The sequence below is a fragment of the Mustela erminea genome, chromosome 7 (assembly GCF_009829155.1).
Source record: "Mustela erminea isolate mMusErm1 chromosome 7, mMusErm1.Pri, whole genome shotgun sequence".
Taxonomy (NCBI): Eukaryota; Metazoa; Chordata; class Mammalia; order Carnivora; family Mustelidae; genus Mustela; species Mustela erminea.
This window is the reverse complement of record NC_045620.1, coordinates 23,582,297-23,603,934: the sequence shown is the minus strand read 5'-3', so window position 1 is coordinate 23,603,934 and position 21,638 is coordinate 23,582,297. Positions and strand designations below refer to the sequence as shown.

Genomic DNA, 21,638 nt, shown 5'->3' with positions numbered 1-21,638 from the left:
TTCCAATGAAACCAATAAAGAATTCTGCCATGTTACATATATTCAACATAACTGAAAAAGGTAAGGCTCACTTGCTTTTCTGTTAAAAAAAATGCTTTTCTAATAGGCAGATCTCATTTAATCAGTTGCTCTGGGTCCCATTTACATGTAAAATGCAGCCTACCAAGCTAAAATGCCCCACAGACACTAAGAACAAAATGCCTTATTTTAAAAAAGTAAACTCTATTTCTATCTAATTCAATCCTTTTCTTATCAATTGAAATTAATTTTTTTTAATAAAACAAGACTGCATTTGTATTCTATATAAACAACAGACCTGTTTAAGAACTCTCTGACCAGTCTCAGAAAAGATAACAGATGTTCAGTAGGACCCCTCTCCATTCCATCCAGGACCTAGACAGAAAGGGAAAAGGGCAAAGAGGAACAAGAGAAACATCAGAAGAAAAGACTAAATATATAAGCCAAATAAATCTATACAAAGTAAATTTTTGTAACTGGCCAAATTCCTTCTTTCTACCATTGTTTCTGCTAATTTCACTCTAAAAAGGCTTGTTAAAATACATGAAATTACCTATAGTCTCAAATCCAGTGTTCCTTAAAAAGAAAAGTTTTCATAATCATCAAGAAAGCTTTTTAAAGGGGTGCCTGGCTGGCTCAGTGGGTTAAAGCCTCTGCCTTCAGCTGGGGTCTTGATCCCAGAGTCCTGGGATTTGGGCTCTCTGCTCTGCAGGGAGCCTGCTTCCTCCTCTCTCTCTCTCTTTCTCTCTCTAACTGCCTTTCTGCCTACTTGTGATCTCTATTTGTCAAATAAATAAATAAAATCTTTTTTTTTAAAAAAAGAAAGCTTTTAAAAAAACATCAACAGTCGTTATACAAGTGTGTTCATTTTATAATTTACTATGCATATCATTTGGGTACTCTGCATTGTATGTGTTATACTTTAGTTAACAATTACTAAAAAACAGATAAATCTGTCTTGGGCAGAAATCCTGAAGGATTCCAAAGAAGTATGAAGCAGAAACAGTCACACAGAGGTTACATGATTTGCCCTAGATCATGTATGTAGTCAGCTACAGACTAAATCTTTCTTGTCACTTTCCTACTCTTTCTGTTGTAAAACTATAAATGTACTGATAATAATATACTTTTTAATTTAATATTTATTCTACTTATACTCTGAAAAAATTTTCATCACAAATGACAATGCAAAAACCAAACAAGCAAGTAAACAGAAAATATAGATGTCCTACGTTCACAACTGTGCACTATCTACATAAAGAAGTTTAAAAAGCCTAATTTAATTATTATTCTATCTGCTTTCACTTTAACCAATGAATATCTCTATTCAAGTGTTTTAAATAGATTTGTAGTGGGCATGGGAAATGGGCAAAATGGGTGAAGGGGAGTGGGAGGTAGGTCCAGGCTTCCAGTTATGTAATGAGTAAATCATGGAGATGAAAGGTACAGCTTAAGGAATACAGTCAATGATATTCTAATAAGAGTTTTATGGTGAGAGATGCCCCTTATGGTGAACTCAGCACAATGAATAAATTTGTCAAATCACTATGGTGTACATCTGAAACTAAAGTCACATTAGTGTGACAACTATACTTTTTTTTTATGATTTTATTTATTTATTTGACAGAGAGAGATCACAGTAGACAGAGAGGCAGGCAGAGAGAGAGAGAGAGAGGGAAGCAGACTCCCTGCTGAGCAGAGAGCCCGATGTGGGACTCGATCCCAGGACCCTGAGATCATGACCTGAGCCGAAGGCAGTGGCTTAACCCACTGAGCCACCCAGGTCCCCCGACAACCATACTTTAAATAAACAGCTTTGTAAAATGAGAATCCTAGAATTCTTCTGGATTCTTCCTCATAAATAAAAGCATATCTTCAGCTTGTGCCAAATGTAAGTCTTCCAGATTTGTTATCTGGGTGTAAAACATTTCCTTCTCAAAGATGGCTAGTCATAGGAGTGCCTGGCTGGCTCAGTCACTAGAGCATGTGACTCTTGATCTTGGGGTTTTAAGTTCAAGCCTCATGTTGGGTACAGAGATCACTTAAACATAATATCTTAAAAAAAAAAAAAAGATGGCTAGTAATAATTTCCTTAATACTTTACCAAGAGACTCTTCTACATGTTTTTTTTTTTTTTAAAGATTTTATTTATTTATTTGACAGAGAACACAAGTAGGCAGAGAGGCAGGCAGAGAGAGAGGGGGAAGCAGGCTCCCTGCTGAGCAGAGAGCCCGATGCGGGACTCGATCCCAGGACCCTGAGATCATGACCTGAGCGGAAGGCAGCGGCTTAACCCACTGAGCCACCCAGGCGCCCTCTACATGAGTTTTTAACTTTATATTTTGAAATCATTTCAATCACTTCTCAGCCTTTTGGCTAAGATCAAGTGAAATCATTTCAAACTTACAGACCGTAAGTTATTATTTTTTTAAAAACTTTATTTTAAAATAATCTCTATACCCAACGTGAGGGGCTTGAACTCACAACCCAGACATTAAGAGTCACATGCTCCACTGACTGAGCCAGCCAGCCACCTCCATGAGTTGTTGTTTAAATAGAAATTATGTGTGGAGAAGTCCCTCATAATTTCTAATCCAGAATTTGAATACTTCCAATGGATGCATTCGTTCAACTACCTTTTACCAACTGTGTATTATGTACCAAGCAGGACAAGTACTTTCTTGCTCCTGAAGTTACTATATAAGAAACAAAAATTTTGTAGAATGAGAAATTTAAATAACATTTATATGAATGCCTAAATCTGGATATTATTTACTACTTACTAAGTACTAGTAAAGTATTACTTAGTACTTAAGTACTTTTAATAAAGTACTTAAGTACTAAGTAATACTAAGTGCTAAAGTACTTAAAGTACTTAAGCACTAAGTAATACTTTACTAAAGTAAAGTATTAAAGTACTAAAGTACTTAAAGTACTTATAATAAGTTGACCTGTTAACCACATAGACTTAAAAGTTTCAGGATAATTTATAAGGCATTTAAAAAGTGAATAAACAGGGGCGCCTGGGTGGCTCAGTGGGTTAAAGCTTCTGCCTTCGGCTCAGGTCATGATCTCAGGGTCCTGGGATTGAGCCCCGCATCAGGCTCTCTGCTCAGCGGGAGCCTGCTTCCCCCTCTCTCTCTGCCTGCCTCTCTGCCTCCTTGTGATCTCTGTCTGTCAAATAAATAACTAAAATCTTAAAAAAAAAAAAAAAAGTGAACAAACAGTTAAACGTGAACTGTCAAAATGACTTGCCATGGTACAACTAAAGATCCAATCCCATCCTCCCTACACCTTGTCAATCTCTTATAAAACTATTACATGCTTCCTGTTCCTAAATTGAGGGCTCCCAAGAGAAAATTTATGCAAACCTCTAATCAAATCATAGAAACTTAGTACCCTGAAAGGATCCACAAAATGCCTGTCAGAGATTGGCATTTCAATCCTGTAGCAACAACTGGTTTGTTCCCGTAGGAATAATAGACAATTTAAGGGATTAGGGAATAATTACATTAATTTTTTTTTAAAGATTTCATTTATTTATTTGACAGACAGAGATCACAAGTAGGCAGAGAGGCAGGCAGAGGGAGAGGGAGAAGTAGGCTCCCCGCTCAGCGGAGAGCCGGATGTGGGGCTCGATCCCAGGACCCTGAGACCTTGACGTGAGCTGAAGGCAGAGGCTTTAACCCACTGAGCCACTCGGGTGCCCCATTACATTAATTTTTAAATTTCAATTCTGACATTTTAGTATAAGAAACAGATAAATTCATGAACTATGAGATTCCTAGAACTACTCATCCTAACACAAATGCAGTTAATTTAACTAAGCACAATATAACCCAACAAAATAAGTCAGAGGTTCAAAGAGATTTTCCCCATATTGTTAGATGCCATAAAAGTAGATAAAGTAAAATTAAGAAAAAACTACATGTATATCTAAAAACTTTATACATCATGTTCTAATTATGAACACCACTGTGTTCTTTTAATCCTAATAAAATCACTAATAGTATCACTATTAGTACACTAATAGTATCACTTCTCGGCCTTTTGACTAAGATCAAGTGTAAAGCTACAGTAAAAATAATAATAATAATAGAGGTTTGAAGTATCAGTCTTTTAATCCATGCTCGAAATATATGAAATACATATAACATTGAAAAGTTGATCAAATCCTACAATACAGAACTACTAAAAAATTCCCTAAAATAAATTGAGAATCTTAGCAGAGCCCTTGGCAATCATCTGGTCTAATATCCCAATGAAAAAATTGAGGCCTAAGTAAATAATTTGAAGCTTATTAGCAGGAAAGTCTTTCATTTCATATGTGATACCTCTTTACAAAAGAATTCATTTTAAAAGCACTAGAAACAAGATGGGATCAGGAGGGAGACAAACCATTAAGAGACTCTCAATCTCACAAAACAAAATGTCGGCTGCTGGGGGTAGCGGGGTAGGGAGAGGGTGGTTGGGTTATGGACACTGGGGAGGGTATATGATATAGTGAGTGCTATGAAATGTGTAAGCCTGAAGATTCACAGACCTGTACCACTGGGGCAAATAATGCATTATATGTTAATAAAAATAATTTTAAAAAATAAAAGCACTAGAAAAGTATGGTATAATTAATAATAATAATAATAATAATAATAATAATAAAAAAAAATACTGTCTTACCGTAAGATGGAAGACAACTTTAAAGAACAATAGCTCAGTTGGTTAAGCAACTGCCTTCAGCTCAGGTCATGATCCCAGGGTTCTGGGATCCAGACCAGTTAGTAGTGGGAAGCCTCCTTCTCCCTCTCCCATTCCCCCTCCTTATGCTCTCTCTCTCTCTCTTTGTCAAATAAATAAAATCTTTTTAAAAAGCACAATGACTTTTTTTTTCTCCATTAAATTTCCAACACAGTTAAATCATGAGACCTGGGCTCTAAGTTACAGCAGTCCCTAGGCCATCATTCTAAGAGTTTACCAGTGTTTCTTCTTCTCCATTGTCTTATATTCACAATGACAGCGTTATCAGGCTTTTCTTTCTCTCTTTTCTTTTTTTGCTTTATGCTCTTAAAATTGTCACTTTTTATTTTTTATTTTTTAAAAAATATTTTATTTATTTGACAGAGAGAAATCACAAGTAGATGGAGAGGCAGGCAGAGAGAGAGAGGGAAGCAGGCTCCCTGCTGAGCAGATAGCCCGATGCGGGACTCGATCCCAGGACCCTGAGATCATGACCTGAGCTGAAGGCAGCGGCCTAACCCACTGAGCCACCCAGGCACCCCTAAAACTGTCACTTTTTAAATCAAACACTGAAGTCCTAAGATCATCTTTTAAATCCTATAGCTACCATTTCATCATTATTGATGAATCAGATAAGTCCACTTAGGAAACCTGTAGGCAGACTGTAGTAGGTGAATACACTATTGCTAATACTTTCAAACAAAGATACAGGATTCAAAATGACTTGGAACAATTTAAAAAGTATTTCTTCAAAGTTCAAAAGAGATTTAAATCTATACTGTGCTTATTGCCAAACAATAAAAAGAATATTTTGATCAGAAGAGGAAATTCAATGGCAAGATAAACCGTTTATTTATACTAAAAACAAAAAACAAAAACAAAAAAAACCCACAAAGAAATAAATCTGCCCAAACTGCAAAAAAGAGAAAAACAAAATTAAGGTAAAAAATTAGTAACAATAAAACAAAAATACAGAAATAAAATAAGAATTCATTAGTGGGGTGATGATGAGCAAGACATGAACCCAGAAGTAATAAAGACTGACAGACATGATAATGTAAAAATCAAAATAGTCTTATGTCATAAGAAACCGCAAAGTCAAAAGCCATATGATAGACTTTCGGAATAATATATTTGTTCCATATGACAAAAAAGGGATTAATATTCTAAATACAAAAAAACACCTGCAAGTTGATTAAAGAGTAAAAAATTAACACCCCAAGAGAAAAATAAGTAAAGAATTGGTAAAGGCAATCTGCAGAATAGGGAATACAAATGTCCAGTGAATGTATACAACTTATTAATGGTCTGGGAAATGAAAATAAAAATAAGAAAACTCTTCTCAGCTGATTGGCAAAAACTAAAAAGGTAACTATTATCCACTGCAAGTGGGAATAAGAACTGCAACCTTTTGGAAAATAACCTGGAAGTTCATAATACTTACATTATAAGCTTACTACCCCGTATTTGGGGATTTATCCTACAGAAGTTAAAACTCCATTTCTTAAAGATATATGTACAAGGATATCCACTGTTTGTGATGGGGAAAATAAAATTAGAAAAAACTTGATGCTCCTTCAGAAACCTACATAAATTGGGGCACCTGAGTGGCTCAGTTGCTTAAGCCACTGCCTTCAGCTCAGGTCATGATCCCAGAGTTCAGGATAGAGTCATGCAACCGGCTCCCAGCTCCGCAGGGAGCCTGCTTCTCCCTCTGACCTTCTCCCTTCTCATGCTCTCTCTCACTCTCTCTCTCTCAAATAAATAAAATCTTTAAAAAAAAAAAAAAGAAACCTACATAAATGAAACATTATGTAGCTAGAAAAAAATAAATTAGATATCTGTTTAATGACACAGAATGAAATGTATATTCTATAAAGTAAAAACCCAGAATTTGTAGAATAATGTGTATGGCATCATGATAATCTTGTAAGAGAGAAAAATGAATCAGTTATGTAATTTACTTCTAAGACTATAGAGAAAAATATGAAAGAACCACTCTAGGCTATTATACTTAGGTAGGTTGGAAGACAGGAACTGGAGAAGAGGAGAGAATTGGCTTCTTCATGTACTTCAGATGATACTCAAATAGTTTTAATATGCCTATCTTGCTTTTGTGGTTTGGAAGGAAAATCCTACTTAATTGATAACAGAAAAGAAATGGAATAAGAAAAAAAAAATCTGTAACAGGAATGACAGAAAAAGGAATTATTTAAAATTGATTTTTAAAATGGGTATATAGGGGCACCTGGGTGGCTCAGTGGGTTAAAGCCTCTGCCTTCAGCTCGGGTCATGATCCCAGGGTCCTGGGATCAAGCCCCAAATCAATCTCTCTCTGCCTGCCTCTCTGCCTACTTGTGATCTCTGTTTGTCAAATAAATAAGTAAAAATCTTTCTTTAAAAAATGGGTATATAAAAGCAACCAAATGAAACACTCAAAGAAGAAGAAATAAAATACATTCTGGGTGCTTTTTGGGTGGGTATGTAAAACAAATGTAAATCCAACTTTTTATGAATTTGAGATCTATCGCCGTTTCAAAAAAAAAAATGAAACTGTTGATACAAGAGCCTTATGTTTTTTAGGTTTCTCTACTTAGAATGTTTTTTATTTTTTATTTTATTTTTTAAGGTTTTATTTATTTATTTGACAGAGATCACAAGTAAGCAGAGGCAGGCAGAGAGAGAGGAAGGGAAGCAGGCTCCCTGCTGAGCAGAGAACCTGATGCGGGGCTAGATCCCAGGACCCTGGGGTCATGACCTGAGCTGAAGGCAGAGGCTTTAACCCACTGAGCCACCCAGGCGCCCCTAGAATGTTTTTTAAAAAAGGAAACATGTCTCATTACAAAATCTCATCAAAAGAATGTCCCCTATTATATATTTACAATCTGTATCTTTTTTGGTTAAATTATATTGGATTTCAGCTATATTTTGAAACTTGAAATTTATCTATTATAAAAACTCACTGTTACACTAAATAAAATTTTTAAACACACTATGCAAAAAGGAAAATACCAAATCTACACTGAACAAATGGTCAAATTATATGAAAAACTAGCTCAAAGAAGATTTTAAAAATACTCATCTTAATAAAAGTAAAAAATATATTTGCTAGTCAGAGAAGAAAAAAGTGTAACTTCACAATAGATCTGGAAGTCACAACCTTAAACCTGTGATCAAAGTTAACATCAATAGTGGGACAACTAAACATCTGTGTACCTGTGATATGAGGTAATGTGAAGAATATTTAAGTATTTTTGCCAAAATGTTCAGCTAGTATCTAATCTAGTCTTTGAACCTTCCAGTTTAGGCAGATATAAGTAATAAAGGAATAAATATCACTAAGAAAATATCAGATAAATCCACAATGTAGGAAATTAAAACTGCTCTGGTCTCAACAAATCAATGCCCATGAAAAGAATTTTAGAAGGTAAGAAAGCAGACAAGGACAGAGAACTGTTCCAGGTTTTAAAAAGACTACAACTGGGGCGCCTGGGTGGCTCAGTGGGTTAAGCCGCTGCCTTCGGCTCAGGTCATGATCTCAGGGTCCTGGGATCGAGTCCCGCATCGGGCTCTCTGCTCGGCAGGGAGCCTGCTTCCCTCTCTCTCTCTCTCTGCCTGCCTCTCCATCTACTTGTGATTTCTCTCTGTCAAATAAATAAATAAATAAAAAAAAAAATAAAAAAATAAAAAGACTACAACTACATAAATAATAACATGCAAATGCAATGCATGGTCCTTAAATTTGATTCCACTTGAATAAGTCAGCTATAAGTCATTTTGGAGACAGTGAGGGAAACTTAAATACAGACTTAATGTTAGATAATATCAAGGAATTACTGATAATTTGCTAGGTGTGACAACAGTACTGTGATTATGCGGAAGAACGTATTTGAAAGAGATTCATGCTAAAATGTTTAAAGGCATAGTTTCATGATGTCTTTATTTTTAAAAGGTTTAACATAATAAGTATTTTGTTAAGCATATGACTATACATTAAATATAACTGGTGGGTAGAAGGGAGTTTATTCTACAGTTTCAGGGTTGTTTTGTATATTTGAAATTTTTCATAATAAAATATTTAAAATATTTTAAAAATCCACATATTATACCGGAAGAAAAAATATAAAAAATCCAATAATAACTAGTGGCAGTGGCAATATAAACTGCTAGTTATTCTAAAGAATAAGCTGACAAGATAGCTAAAAAGTGATTATCCTCAAACCAAACTGTATCATTTTAGAGACTGTATTCAAAGAAAAAAATTGAGGGAAAAAACCTTTATAATAACATGTTACAGCAGTATAATTGAGAATTGCAAACCAAAAATAAAAACAAAATGGAAATCACCCAAATGCCAAATAAACAGAGAATAAACTTTGGTTATTGTGTATCCAATAAAAGTAAGTATATAAACATGTGGAAAAGTACCTCAATATATTGCCAAACGAAAAAACTATTTTAAAAAACTATGAATTAAACTTGTAAAGACTGGGGGCGCCTGGGTGGCTCAGTGGGTTAAGCCGCTGCCTTCGGCTCAGGTCATGATCTCAGAGTCCTGGGATCGAGTCCCGCATCGGGCTCTCTGCTCAGCAGAGCGCCTGCTTCCCTCTCTCTCTCTCTCTGGCTGCCTCTCCGTCTACTTGTGATTTCTCTCTGTCAAATTAATAAATAAAATCTTTAAAAAAAAAAATTGTAAAGACTGTATCCATATGCTAATGACTAGAAAGTTTTTTGTAATATTTAAACACAATTTTAAAAATTTCACGAGGACACAAGTTCTTAGAGAATATATGAACAATGCAAATACACAATCAGGAAGAACTGCCTAGAGACAAATAAGAAAAAGCACCTGAGCTCTGCTGTTGACCACAGTTTGAATGGGCATTCAAAATTTGAATAAAGTCCTATTGTGGACAAAAAGTCAACATAACTATTACTAAAAGGACAAAGAAAAGGGGCACCTGGCTGGTTTAGTTGGTGGAGCATGCAGTTTTTGATCTCAGGGCTGGGAGCTCAAGCCCCATACTAGACATGGAGACTATGTAAAATTAAAAAATATATATATATTTTTAAGGACATAGAAAAAAAGTGTAGCATTGGCTTGGACAGTACACAATCTTTCTCAATTCTTTCGATTAGTCAGATGTTTAGAAAAGATACGGAAAGACTGAAGAGCGTTCTGAGAAAAATCAAGAGATAAAAAAAGGATGGAAAAGAGGTGATTTTGAAGAAAAAATTGAAAAAAAAATGTAGAGCAACATGACTATTAATACTGAAATCCATGGAGAGGCTTCTGAATAGAGATCCTTAAAAACTGATGTATTTCAATGTCCATGGATGACAGACCAAGAGGCTAAAGAACCCTCAAAGTTTGTTGTTGTGGTGTTTTTCCAAGTGCTGCTTTTTACATAAGTTGGATTCCCTGACTGTCCTGGTGAAAAGTTACGGGCATAATTGGCATTGGCAAACGAGGGAGGCTCAGTGTGTGAAATCAACAACCATCTGTTTTTCTTCGGGGTGTCTACTTAGCCATGATCACTAGGTTAGAGAACCTCCTTAAAGCTTGAATTAGCTATCCAAAGCTTGAATCAGTTACCCACCTTATTTCAAAATTTTGCAGTACCATCCTGTTCCCACATACTACCCACTCAGCAACATTTGAATGTCCTAGCTCTGGCATCTAGGGCCCCAACAAACTACTCTGGCTTCATCTTCACATAATGCTCCCACATAGCAGGGAGTCCGCTTGTCCCTCTGCCCCTTGCCCTGCTCATTCTCTCTCTCTCTCTCTCAAATAAATAAGTGAAAATCTTAAAAAAAGAAGAAAAGAAACATCAAGAACTGATGGAAACTAGGAAGAGGCAAGGAAGGAGTCTACCCTAAGTCTCAGAGAGAACATGGCCCTGCTGACACCCTGAATTCAGGTTCCAGTGTCAATAACTGTAAGAGAATAATTTTTGTTGTTTTAAGTCACCCAGCTTGTGGTAGTTTATTATAGCAGCCCTAGGAAATATACCAGCATTTCCATGAAGCCTCCCCTGATCCTCCAACTGGTAGTAGAACTCTCTCTCTTTAATTTCCATTGCATTTACAGTGCATTTAAAACATTTATGCTCCCCCACCCCCCTTTTCATTTATGTTCCTACCACTTTCCCAGATGAATTAGTTTCCTAGAAGGCAGAAATTAATTACTCACCAACTGGATATACCCCTCAACACTGGTAGGCAGTCAATATATACTATCATAATCACATTTTCCTTCACACTTAATTATTCTGATTGCAATGCCTCTGAATAAGTCATCTCCACACATACTAAAGAGTTGAACACAATCTAAAAGAACTCAGCTGAAGGCTCATTCTTTTTAGGAAGCATTCCTAGATTCAGACTTATACCAGCTATACCAATGTATTTCACACAGATATGTGCATACATGTAGGTGCACATACTGCTTATATTATACTTAATATCCACAATGGGAAAGAATATTTATTTAACAAATCCATTATTTGGGTCTATTGATTGGTCTCTTACTAAGCCTAGTCAGATGCTGGTTTACCTAAAATCTTCTCACCTATACTAGCATTTGGTGGTTAACCACAATGTCTTTGATTTCTCCAAGTGTTTGAACTTTTTTTTTTTTAAAGATTTTATTTATTTATTTGAAAGAGGGAGAAAGAGTACAAGTAGGCAGAGAGGCAGGCAGAGGGAGAGGGGGACGCAGGCTCCCCACTGAAGAGGGAGCCCCTTGTGGGACTCGATCCCAGGATCCCCGGATCATGACCTGAGCCGAAGGCAGACACTTAACCGACTGAGCCACCCAGGAGCCCCGTGTTTGAACTTTTTTTTTTTTTTTTTAATTTTTTTTTTTAAAGATTTTATTTATTTATTCGACAGAGACAGATTACAAGTAGGCAGAGAGGCAGACAGAGAGAGAGAGGAGGAAGCAGGCTCCCTGCTGAGCAGAGAGCCCGATGCGGGACTCGATCCCAGGATCCTGAGATCATGACCTGAGCCGAAGGCAGTGGCTTAACCCACTGAGCCACCCAGGCGCCCCCGTGTTTGAACTTTTTAAGTCTGTATTTTATAGTAGGGACACAGTCTTACTTTCACATAATATTTAAAATTACAAGAGACTTCATCTAATGAACAATTTCCTTCTGTAAAATCCAAAACAGGATCTGATTCACAAATCTGCAACTATTTCCTCCTGTGAGAAACTGCTGCTGTCTGGTCTTTAGAAAATATACATAATGGTATTATAGAACTCATATCCAACAGGTTCAATACTGGTAAAAGTGCCAGCTAATGGAAGCTTTTGTTGCCTTTCTGTGTGTGTTGGATTGGGAGGGGGCAGGGGTGATGGCTGTAGTTGGTTAATGTTAAATACAAACTTACATATCTATTTAAAGTATGAATGCCCTCTGAATTTGGTGATCATTAATATTATTAGTGACAAAGATTTTTTTCCTCTGGCTGTATTGAGATATAATCAACATGCAGCATTGTGTTAGTTTAAAATGTACAATGAGACAGATACACATATACACTGCAAAATTACCACAATAAATTTAGTTAACACATCCATCACTTCATATAATTACTTTTTTTTCTTTTTGGGTGTGTAGCAAGAACATTTAATATCTAATTTACTCTTTCAGCAACTTTCTAGTCTTTAATACATTACTGTTAACTATAGTCACTATCCTGTACTCCAGACCCCCAGAAGTTACTCATCTTACAACTGCAAGTTTATATACTTTGACCATCATATCTTCATTTCCCCTTCATTTCACCAAATTCTAGGGCTATGTTACTCCCTCCAACAAAGCCACAATACTCCCCTAATGTACACATCTACCTATATCTCTAGTCATTTATTAATGATTACTAATGACTTATTTAATAATGATTTATTAATGATTATTGATGATTAGCAAATACTGAGCTCCTAGGCAGCCACTTCAAGTCCTTTTTAGAATAAAGTGATGTAGAAAAAGATTACATTTTTTAAAATAAATGTGCCAGACAACACAACAGGTAGATAATGGAGGTGAAGGAAGAGAGGGACAAACAGACACAGGGTCAGTTCTGAAGGAGCACTAAATCTAGCGAGGAGGAAAAGAGTAAACTAGTTCCACATTTCTTCTTTCTACTCATGCTGTTCCTACGTTCACTAGCAGGCTTACTTTCTTAGGTACAGATCTCATTATGTCACTGTATGGCTAAAAACTTTTGATGACTCCCATTACTTAGTCGATCAAATCTAAACTTCCCAGCCTGGAACTGAAAAGGATTCAAAGCCTTCCCTTATTCACTTGTATAGCATACAGAGACTAACACAGGCCTTGGAATTAGACTGCATGGACTCAAATTCTTTCCCCAGCAAATGTTAGCTCTTTTCCTCAGTTTATCTGTAAAAAGGTATAAAAATTAGTGCCCTAGTGCCCTATCTCAAAGGGTTGTTGTAAGGACTAAAAGAAATACTAATTAAATGCTTGGAAAGGGGAAAGCAAGAAGCCTGCTTCTCCTTCTACTACTCCCCTTGCTTGTGTTCCCTCACTAGCTATTTTTGTGTCAAATAATTAAAGAAGTAAAAAAAAAAAATGCTTGGGAAGTTATCCGGCAAATAGTAAACATGCAAAAAATGTGAGCTACTACTATCATTATTGCTACTGTTGTTCAATCTCCATTTCTAGCCTGACCTCCAACCACAGCCCTGTAAAAATCCTGTTCAGCAGCCAAACTGGACTCTTTTTACTATTTCCTAAATACACATCTCTACACCATTCTTGGCAGCTCCACTAAAGGCCACCTCTTTCAGGTACCATTCTCTGATATTCCAGCTCCATAACACATTACCTCTATCCCACACGACACTTTAACTAGAATCATCTTTGTATCCTGGGGAGTTCTAGCCTAATGCACATGGTAGGGCTCAATAAATGTATCGTAAATGAATGAATTCCTGTTTTTCCTTCCTCTCATCCAACCATTCTCTTGGAAAACAGCTCCACATCACAATTAAAAAGATCTCTTCTGAAATGTTTCATAAAGCTGGCCAGCTAGTTTTCTTTTCTACCACCACCATGGTAATTTCTAATGTACCCAGCACATAGATGGGATGCCTAAATATTCAGTGATTTGAAATGAATTTCATCTCATCTTTTAATTTCAATCATCATTTTATTCATTATGATAAAGAATGACTCATCCTTAGAAATAGCCTTTGGTTTTTACTTGCCCACAAACTCATCTGCCAATTTCTGCCAATCTGACCCTTATCCTAACATATCATTTATTGGGTTGGAAGAGAGAATATTTAAAACCTCAGTGAAGTAAGAACAAGAAAATGAAATGCCTACAGAGTAATAAAAGTAAATGAGCAAAACAAGAAAGTAATGAGGACCTCAGAGCATTAGGAAACAAACACCCATCATACCTAAAGCTTTAGCTTTTACTCTGTTGCTATGAGAGAATATGAGTTTGGTGTTGATAGATCTTCCAAATTTTCAAGGTAAGTCAGAAATCTGTGGACATTTGAGCCAAACAAAACATGTCTGCAGGTTAAATCCAACCACAGACTGCTGGTTTGCAGCCTCTGTTACAGAAGTTCTCTGCAAAAGAAGTGATGGGGTAAGAGGAGTTCCATCCCAGCAGAAAGTCTGAAGCGGCAGCTAAAACTGCAGAAACTGGAAGCACCTCCTGTAACACTCAGTTTACCTCTCACAACCATTCTGTTTTGATCTGAAAACCAAATTAAACAGACAATTGTGTTGAGTATGTCGAGCCCCTACACTATGCCAGGTGCTGGATATCGGAAATGAACAACAGTGCTAACTATAAGCTAACAGCATTCAGCAACTCCTAGGTGCCACACTGCTCGACACGTTACATGAATTAACTCACCTATTCCTCACAACTCTATGAGATAAATAGTATTATCCTTATTTTATTTTTTTTTAAGATTTTATTTATTTATCAGAGAGAGAGGGAGAGTGAGGGAACACAGGCAGACAGAATGGCAGGCAGAGGCAGAGGGAGAAGCAGGCTCCCTGCTGAGCAAGGAGCCCGATGTGGGACTCGATCCCAGGACGCTGGGATCATGACCCGAGCGGAAGGCAGCTGCTTAACCAACTGAGCCACCCAGGCGTCCCCTATTATCCTTATTTTAAAAGCTGAGGAAACCTGGGACATCTGGCTGTCTAAGTAGGTAGAGCATGCGACTCTTGATCTTGCAGTGGTGAGTTCAAGTCCCGTGTTGGGCTGGCTGGTGAGCTAACTACATATATACATACACAGGTACGTAATACATATATTTATACATACATACATAAAATAAAAGCCAAGGAACCTGAGCCACAAAGAGGTTCCACAATTGTCCAAGGTCACATAATTAGCAAGCAGCAAAGCTAGAATTAGGACCCTAGTCAGCCTCCACCAAAAGAGCACATAATTTGAAAACAAAGTGCCATTCAATAAATGGTGCTGGGATAATTGGTTATACACACACAAAAAATGAAACTGGACCATACCTCACATGACATAGTAATTAGAGATCTAAACATCGAAGGCAGAACAGTAGAGATTCAAGAAGATAAAGAATAACTGCAAAATCTTGGGGGAGGAAAAGATTGATAGATTTGACTATGTTAAAATTCACAACTTCTTTTAGTAAGAGAAAAAGTGATTTAAAAGATTAACAACCTGGAAATTATATCTATAATACACATAATCAACAAAGGATTACAAATGAGAAAACATAAAGACATCTTTTGAAAAAGACAACTCAACAGAAAAATGGCCAAAAAAAAAAAAAAAAAGCCCCAGGATGGTCTAAGCTGCAAAAACCTGTCACTACCACAGCTGCCACACAGCAGACCCCAGAACAGACCCTGGCATCGCTGACCAATATAAAATATTCAGGGCTCTATATCATACTGCAGATACACAGAGCATGGAGGACTCAGCCAGAAGGACAAAGCCAAGATGCTTATTCTCCATTTTATAGGAACTAGATGGCAAACCAGAAGCTAAACATCTAATCCCCAGACATTGATCAGATTGGCAAGCATCTTTAGTAAAGGGCCAGAGAATAAATATTTTCAGCTTTGTGAACTGTATATCTTCTCTCTAAAACTACTCAACTCTGCCATTGGTGGTGTGAAAGCAGCTAAAGACAGTACGTAAATAAGTAACTGTGCCTATGTTGCAATAAAACTTTTTTTACCTGAATAGGTGGTGGGCCAAATTTGACATGGCCCAGAGTTTGCTGACCTCCGAAACAGACAGCTATAATTTTTCTACATTCCCTACTTCCCCTGCTTTTTATTTTTTTAATTGGAAATTTTCTTTTTTAAAACATTTTATTTATTTGAGAGAGAGAGAGAGTAAGTGAGAGTGAGCAGGGGGAGAGAGAGAAGCAGACTCCCACTGAGCAGGGAGCTGACGTGGGGCACGATCCCAGGACCCTGAGATCATGACCTGAGCCAAAGACAGATGTTTAATCTCTTAATCTAGTGAGCCAACCAGGCACCCCTTTCCCTGGTTTTTATATCTGCTGACACTTACCTCTGATTTCCTTAAGTGAAAACTACACCATGCTTGACAGCTTTGCAATGGTTTCCAAGTCTACTACTCTAACCCAAAAAACTTCTCCCTGATTTGTGACAATTATCACTTCATTTTCCTTTCACCCTTTTTATAACCTCTTTGACAGCCACCATCCCAAATCAATAATTTAAAATATTCTTTTTCTCTTACCATGTGCAATGTTAATTATCAGCACCTGAAAATTCTAATTTTGTTCAAGGCTCACAGCCTCTGTCTTGACTAGGCCTTCATTACTCCTTCCCTGCTCTCCAGTCCACCCTCCATTCAAAGAACATCCATTTATTTCCTAAAATTTAAAGCAAATCATACACTCTTCTTCCTTGGACAGCATGAATGCCTCCCTATCAGCTAAAGATTCTGTCTAGCAAAGTCCTTCTCAGCCAGGTTCTGAACAACAGTTCCATCTCATCCCTGATCACTTTTTCTGCACACATATTATGCTCCCGCCACATTCAACTGTATCTCCTGAAATGCATAACTTTACCTGTAAAGCTCTTTTTTCCAACTCTCCAATTGGCAAACTCCTCCACCTTTCAGGACATGTCTCAAGTATCACCCTTTCACGAAACCTTCCCTGACTCCTAGAACTGAGTTGTGCCCACTTCTGTGTTTTTTCAACCTTTGATACTGCTTTGGTATTCATCCTGAACTATCACTGTTAATATGCTCATTTCTCTCATGAGACTGAATATCTAACGTGAAAAGACCCTGTCTTAAAGAACTTTGAATCCTCACAGCCCAGCATAATGCTTGACATATCTTAGCGTACAGTAAATATCCGCTGAATGGAAGACATGCTTGGTGGTAGAAGTAGGGTTTCTTAACCTGGGGTTCACAGATGGAAATCCACAGACAGAATTCAGAGGGGTCTATGGACTTGGATAGGAAAAAAGCAGAACAAAACTATCTCTTTATATTCACTAACCTCTAACTGAAAGTTACCATTTTCTTCAAATATGAGTTATAGGCAACAAACCACTCTAGTATCGGTGGTTATCTGTGACTGTCACAGTTATCACAGATATCTTTATATCATACTACAGTTGTTACTGATATCTAAAAGTCTTACTTATGTTCATGTGTTTAAAACTGTAATTGTCAGACCCATCACTAGACCCGATTTCTTAATGTACTGATAAAGTATCTATATTGCTATTTTATAATTTGTGTATTTCGGTATTTCAATATAATGGTTTTCTCTATAACATGGTATTTTGTTTTACTCAATTAAAAAATGTTATTCTGAGAGGGGTTACTATTTTTCTGAGCAGCTTCACCAGATGCCAGAGGGGCCCACTGCACAAAGGCCTTCCTGCATTATCCCAGAACAAATGAATCTTGATGCCTTATATACGCATGTATGGTATACATGCATCAAACATACACAGAAAATCTTACTTGCTATGGGCATCTTTATAACCTTTTGTTGAAAGTCCTTGTTGCTTTTATGGGAGCCCCGAACTACCATTTCATGACTGATTTGCATAGTTTTCCTCAGAATTCTTCCATAACCCATATGAACTTTGCACTCTTCCCTATTTTTTTTTTTTAAGATTTTATTTATTTATTTGACAGAGAGTGAGAGAGATCACAAGCAGGCAGATGGGGAGGGAGAAACAGGCTCCTTGCTGAGGAAAGAGCCTCCCAGGACCCTGAGATGGTGACCCGAGCTGAAGGCAGAGGTTTTAACCCACTGAGCCACCCAGATGCCCCGAACTCTTCCCTATCTTGATCAAACTTTTAACTGAAATTTGATCATGATAGAGATCCTGGGTGTGTACCATTCATTGTTCACAGTTATCTTTTTTGGCTTTCTGTGTCCCCTTGCTGTACAGTAAACACCTAAAACAGAAGGAGCATCTCTTACAACTCTAGAAAGTTAGAAGTCAAGAGGGTCCTGAAGATAACTTCTTTGCACAAATGGAGGGAGGCTGGAAATGATCAAATAGCTGGTTACCTGCACTTTTTTGGTATCCCCCTTCAGTTTTTCTGACAAACCAATTACCAAAACAAAAGAGATTAACAGTTCATTGATATACGCTGCAGAGCTCACCTTAACACTTTTCTCACAGCTAACAAATTCCTCTAAGGCAGTGTGTTGAATGAGGAGGCAGAGGACCTCCTTGGCCAGGAACTTGTGAGCTCTTGAGGAGTCATCTTTATCATTCTATGTCTCAGCTAAAATCACTACAGGATGTGAAATTGTTACATGATCTCTAAGACTCTTGTAGTTTTTACACATTCATTTCTCTTCAACATTCTTACTGGCTTTCAAAACGCCTTTCTGATGACCTCCCCAGGTGACCCCGATCTTAAAACAGTGGGCTGTCCCCTTCCTGGGAAGACACCTTGGGTCACCGCCCACAAACAGCCCGGTCCCTCCTTTTAAAGATACACACAAACTCCCTAAGTTGATGGAGGCTCTTTCTTCTTGCCAACCAGTTCCAGTCCATACACCCCATTTGTTGGCCAGCGCCGGCACCCAAACTTCGGTCCCTCTTTTCCCACTTTCTCATCAAAGTCTTACTATTTTCTGTTGCTCTTCCCAATAGGGAGTAGAATACGCTAGGGGAACATATGCCTTCAGTCTCTGTGGAATTATAAGGCTTTGCAATTCGGCGCCGCGACTCAGAACTGCCCAATCTGATACTCGCGCCTGCATCCAAAGGGCCCCCATTTCTAATATTTCTAATCAACAGCTTCCCCCCCCACCCCCCACCCTCCACAAAGAACTGTCTCGGCTCTGACAGCCAGAGCTTAGACCCCACGCCCTCTGGGTCCTGACTGCCCTGGGGTCCTGAACACGAATAGCCTAACCAAACTCCAGTCCTGGCCTCGAGTCTCACGGACCCTGACCCCAGTTCCGTTTGGACTCAGTGTCCCTTCTCGACCCCCGGCCACAACCCTACGGTCGGCTCCCGCCGGTTCCTCGGGCCTGGAGCGCCACCCTGTGCAGACCCCGGCCGGCCCTGCACTCCCTCAGCGCCCCAGACCCCGCGTCTCGCACCCTCCCTAACCCCGGCCGGCCCCCGCTCCCTCTAGCACCCCCGCCCGCAGGCCCGGGGCCCGCTCCCCAACATGGCGACGGGGACACGAGCGCGGCGGGCGGGGCGGCTCCGGGCCGGGCCCGCACAGGAGCCGTGTTCCACTGCCGGCCGGCGCCATTTTCCCGCGCCAAGCCCGGGCGGCGCCTCCTTCCCGCGGAGCCAGCGGGGCCGGGACCCCAGACGCCCGGCGGGCCCACCCCTTACGGGCCCGCGTCGCCGTCACCTCACCTGAGCGCGGCCCCAGCCCTCCCGGGCGGGCCTTGGAGCAGCGGCCCGGGCCGTGCGTGCCCGCCGCCCTCCGTGTGTCCGTCAGTCAGTCCTCGCGTGCGTCCGTCAGTCCGGCCGTCGCCCGGCCGCCCGCAGCCCGACCCGGCAGGGCCTCAGGGAGCCGGTGGGGAGGGGGATGGGCCGGACCGGGCCGGGGAGGGAGGGGGAGGGAGGGAGAGAGGGTGGGAGCGCGGGAGGGGGCGGGGCGGGCGGGGGCGGGCCCTGATCACGTGGCCAAACGTCTCCGAGAGCGCGAGGCGGAGCGCGCGCCCGCTCATTTGGGTGCAGAGCTTACTGTCGGTTTTGGGAGGGTCTCCGTCTCCGGAGCTATAATATCATTAGGAGCTCTTGGCTCCTCTTCGGAGTCAGTGCACGGCCCTATAGGAGCCCTCTGCAGCCTCAGTTTACGTATCTGAAATATGGGGATAATAGTAGTGTTTGCAGAGACAAAATGAGGGAAGACGTGGAAAGCACTTGGCACAGTGCCCGACACATAGTGTCTAATAACGTTAATGGTGATAAAGATAACCTGTAGCCTTTTTTATTATTTGCCTGTAAGTCCCTCTCTACTTTTTCCCATCACCATCATCCTAGTGAGCTTAAGGGAATGTGGCTCCTCTCCTTCCCAAAATGTAGGGACGCCTCCCCAGCACTGGAATTGATATTTCTCATATAGGCCTGGGTTCAGAACTGGCTTTCACTCCTGATTTTTATGTGACTATCTCTGTTCTGAACCTCAGCTTTTTCATCTGTAAAATGGGAGTTATAGAGTCTGTCAAGAGCATCACGAAAGATAGAACATGAGCCAGTGTATTGTAAACGGATTGCATACTGGTCAGGCGTACTAGTAGTGTCATCTAAGGAAAGAAGTCTGTAGTCCTTTCATTCCATTGAGCTTACACGGTGTGCTTGGACTGCTGCAGTAGTGATCCAAGGCCTTTTCACATCCTCCCTGGCTCCCCTTCAATCTTTTCTCCCTGCTGTCAGAGTAATGTTTCTACCTCAGAAAGTTTACCACGTCTCACCCCTACTTAAAAAGTGTTTGATGGTTCATATTGCTCTTAAGATAAAGGTCAAATAGATGTCTTACTCTTGCCCTTGCCAAAACTCTAGACTTACCTTAGGGCCCTCTTCTTCTCTTTCTGGGCTGTAATTACAGTGATCTTCACACATTGTACTTCCTCCCTTCTCGAGACCCTTGAACACTTGGATCCTGCTGCCTGATATGCTCTCCCTGCTTAGGTAACTCATCAGCCTTCAGATCACACTCAGAATCACTACCTCACGGTCTCCCTCCCTGACCATTCCCAAGACAGGTTCTCTTACTTATCCTCAATAGGACATACTAGGTCGTTTATTCCTTGTCTTCTCCACTATACTGTGGACTCCAAAAAGAGGGAGACATTATCCATCTTGTTTACCACCGTTTTCTCAGCATATAGCACAGTCCTGACACAGGGGAGGTGCTCAATAAATATTTGTTGTGTTTGGGGGCACCTGGGTGGCTCAGTCAGTAAGTGTCTGCCTTCGGCTCAGGTCATGATCCCAGGGTCCTGGGATCTAGCCCGGCATCGGGCTCTCTGCTTGACGCGAGGCCTGCTTCTCCCTCTTCTACTCCTCCTGCTTGTGTTCCCTCTCTCGCTGTGTCTCTCTCTGTCAAATAAATAAATGAAATCTTTAAAAAAAAAATTGTTGTGTTTGTGAATCTTGGACACTGTGCTAGGTGAGGGACCCAAGAGGGCAAAGAAAAATAAAGAGGGCCACAAGGAGGTATCTCAGGTCCTTGAGTCTATGAAATTAACAACAAAAGATCTTACAAGATCCTTGGGGGGGGGCACTTTTAAGCTTTTTCTTTTAACTTTTAAAAAGTGAGGTATAGGGCACCTGGGTGGCTCAGTCATTATGTGTCTGCCTTCTGCTCAGGTCATGATCCCAGAGTCTTGGGATCCAGTCCAGCAT

At 39.6% G+C, this 21,638-nt stretch overlaps 1 protein-coding gene across 8 annotated transcripts in view; it reads right to left on the bottom strand.

Annotated features, from left to right (window-relative positions):
* Positions 1-19,860, bottom strand: part of NCOA6 (nuclear receptor coactivator 6) — a 106,541-nt gene extending 86,681 nt beyond the window's left edge. For 7 of the 8 annotated variants that reach the window (XM_032350887.1, XM_032350891.1, XM_032350895.1 and 4 more), the window contains exons 1-2: positions 19,641-19,860; positions 317-393 (exon numbers count right to left, since the gene is read on the bottom strand). The gene's annotated coding sequence lies outside the window, so the exon portion shown is untranslated. The remainder of the gene's footprint in view (positions 1-316; positions 394-19,640) is intronic. The other variant, XM_032350890.1, reaches the window with a different exon arrangement.
* Between the last annotated feature and the right edge of the window lie 1,778 nt (positions 19,861-21,638).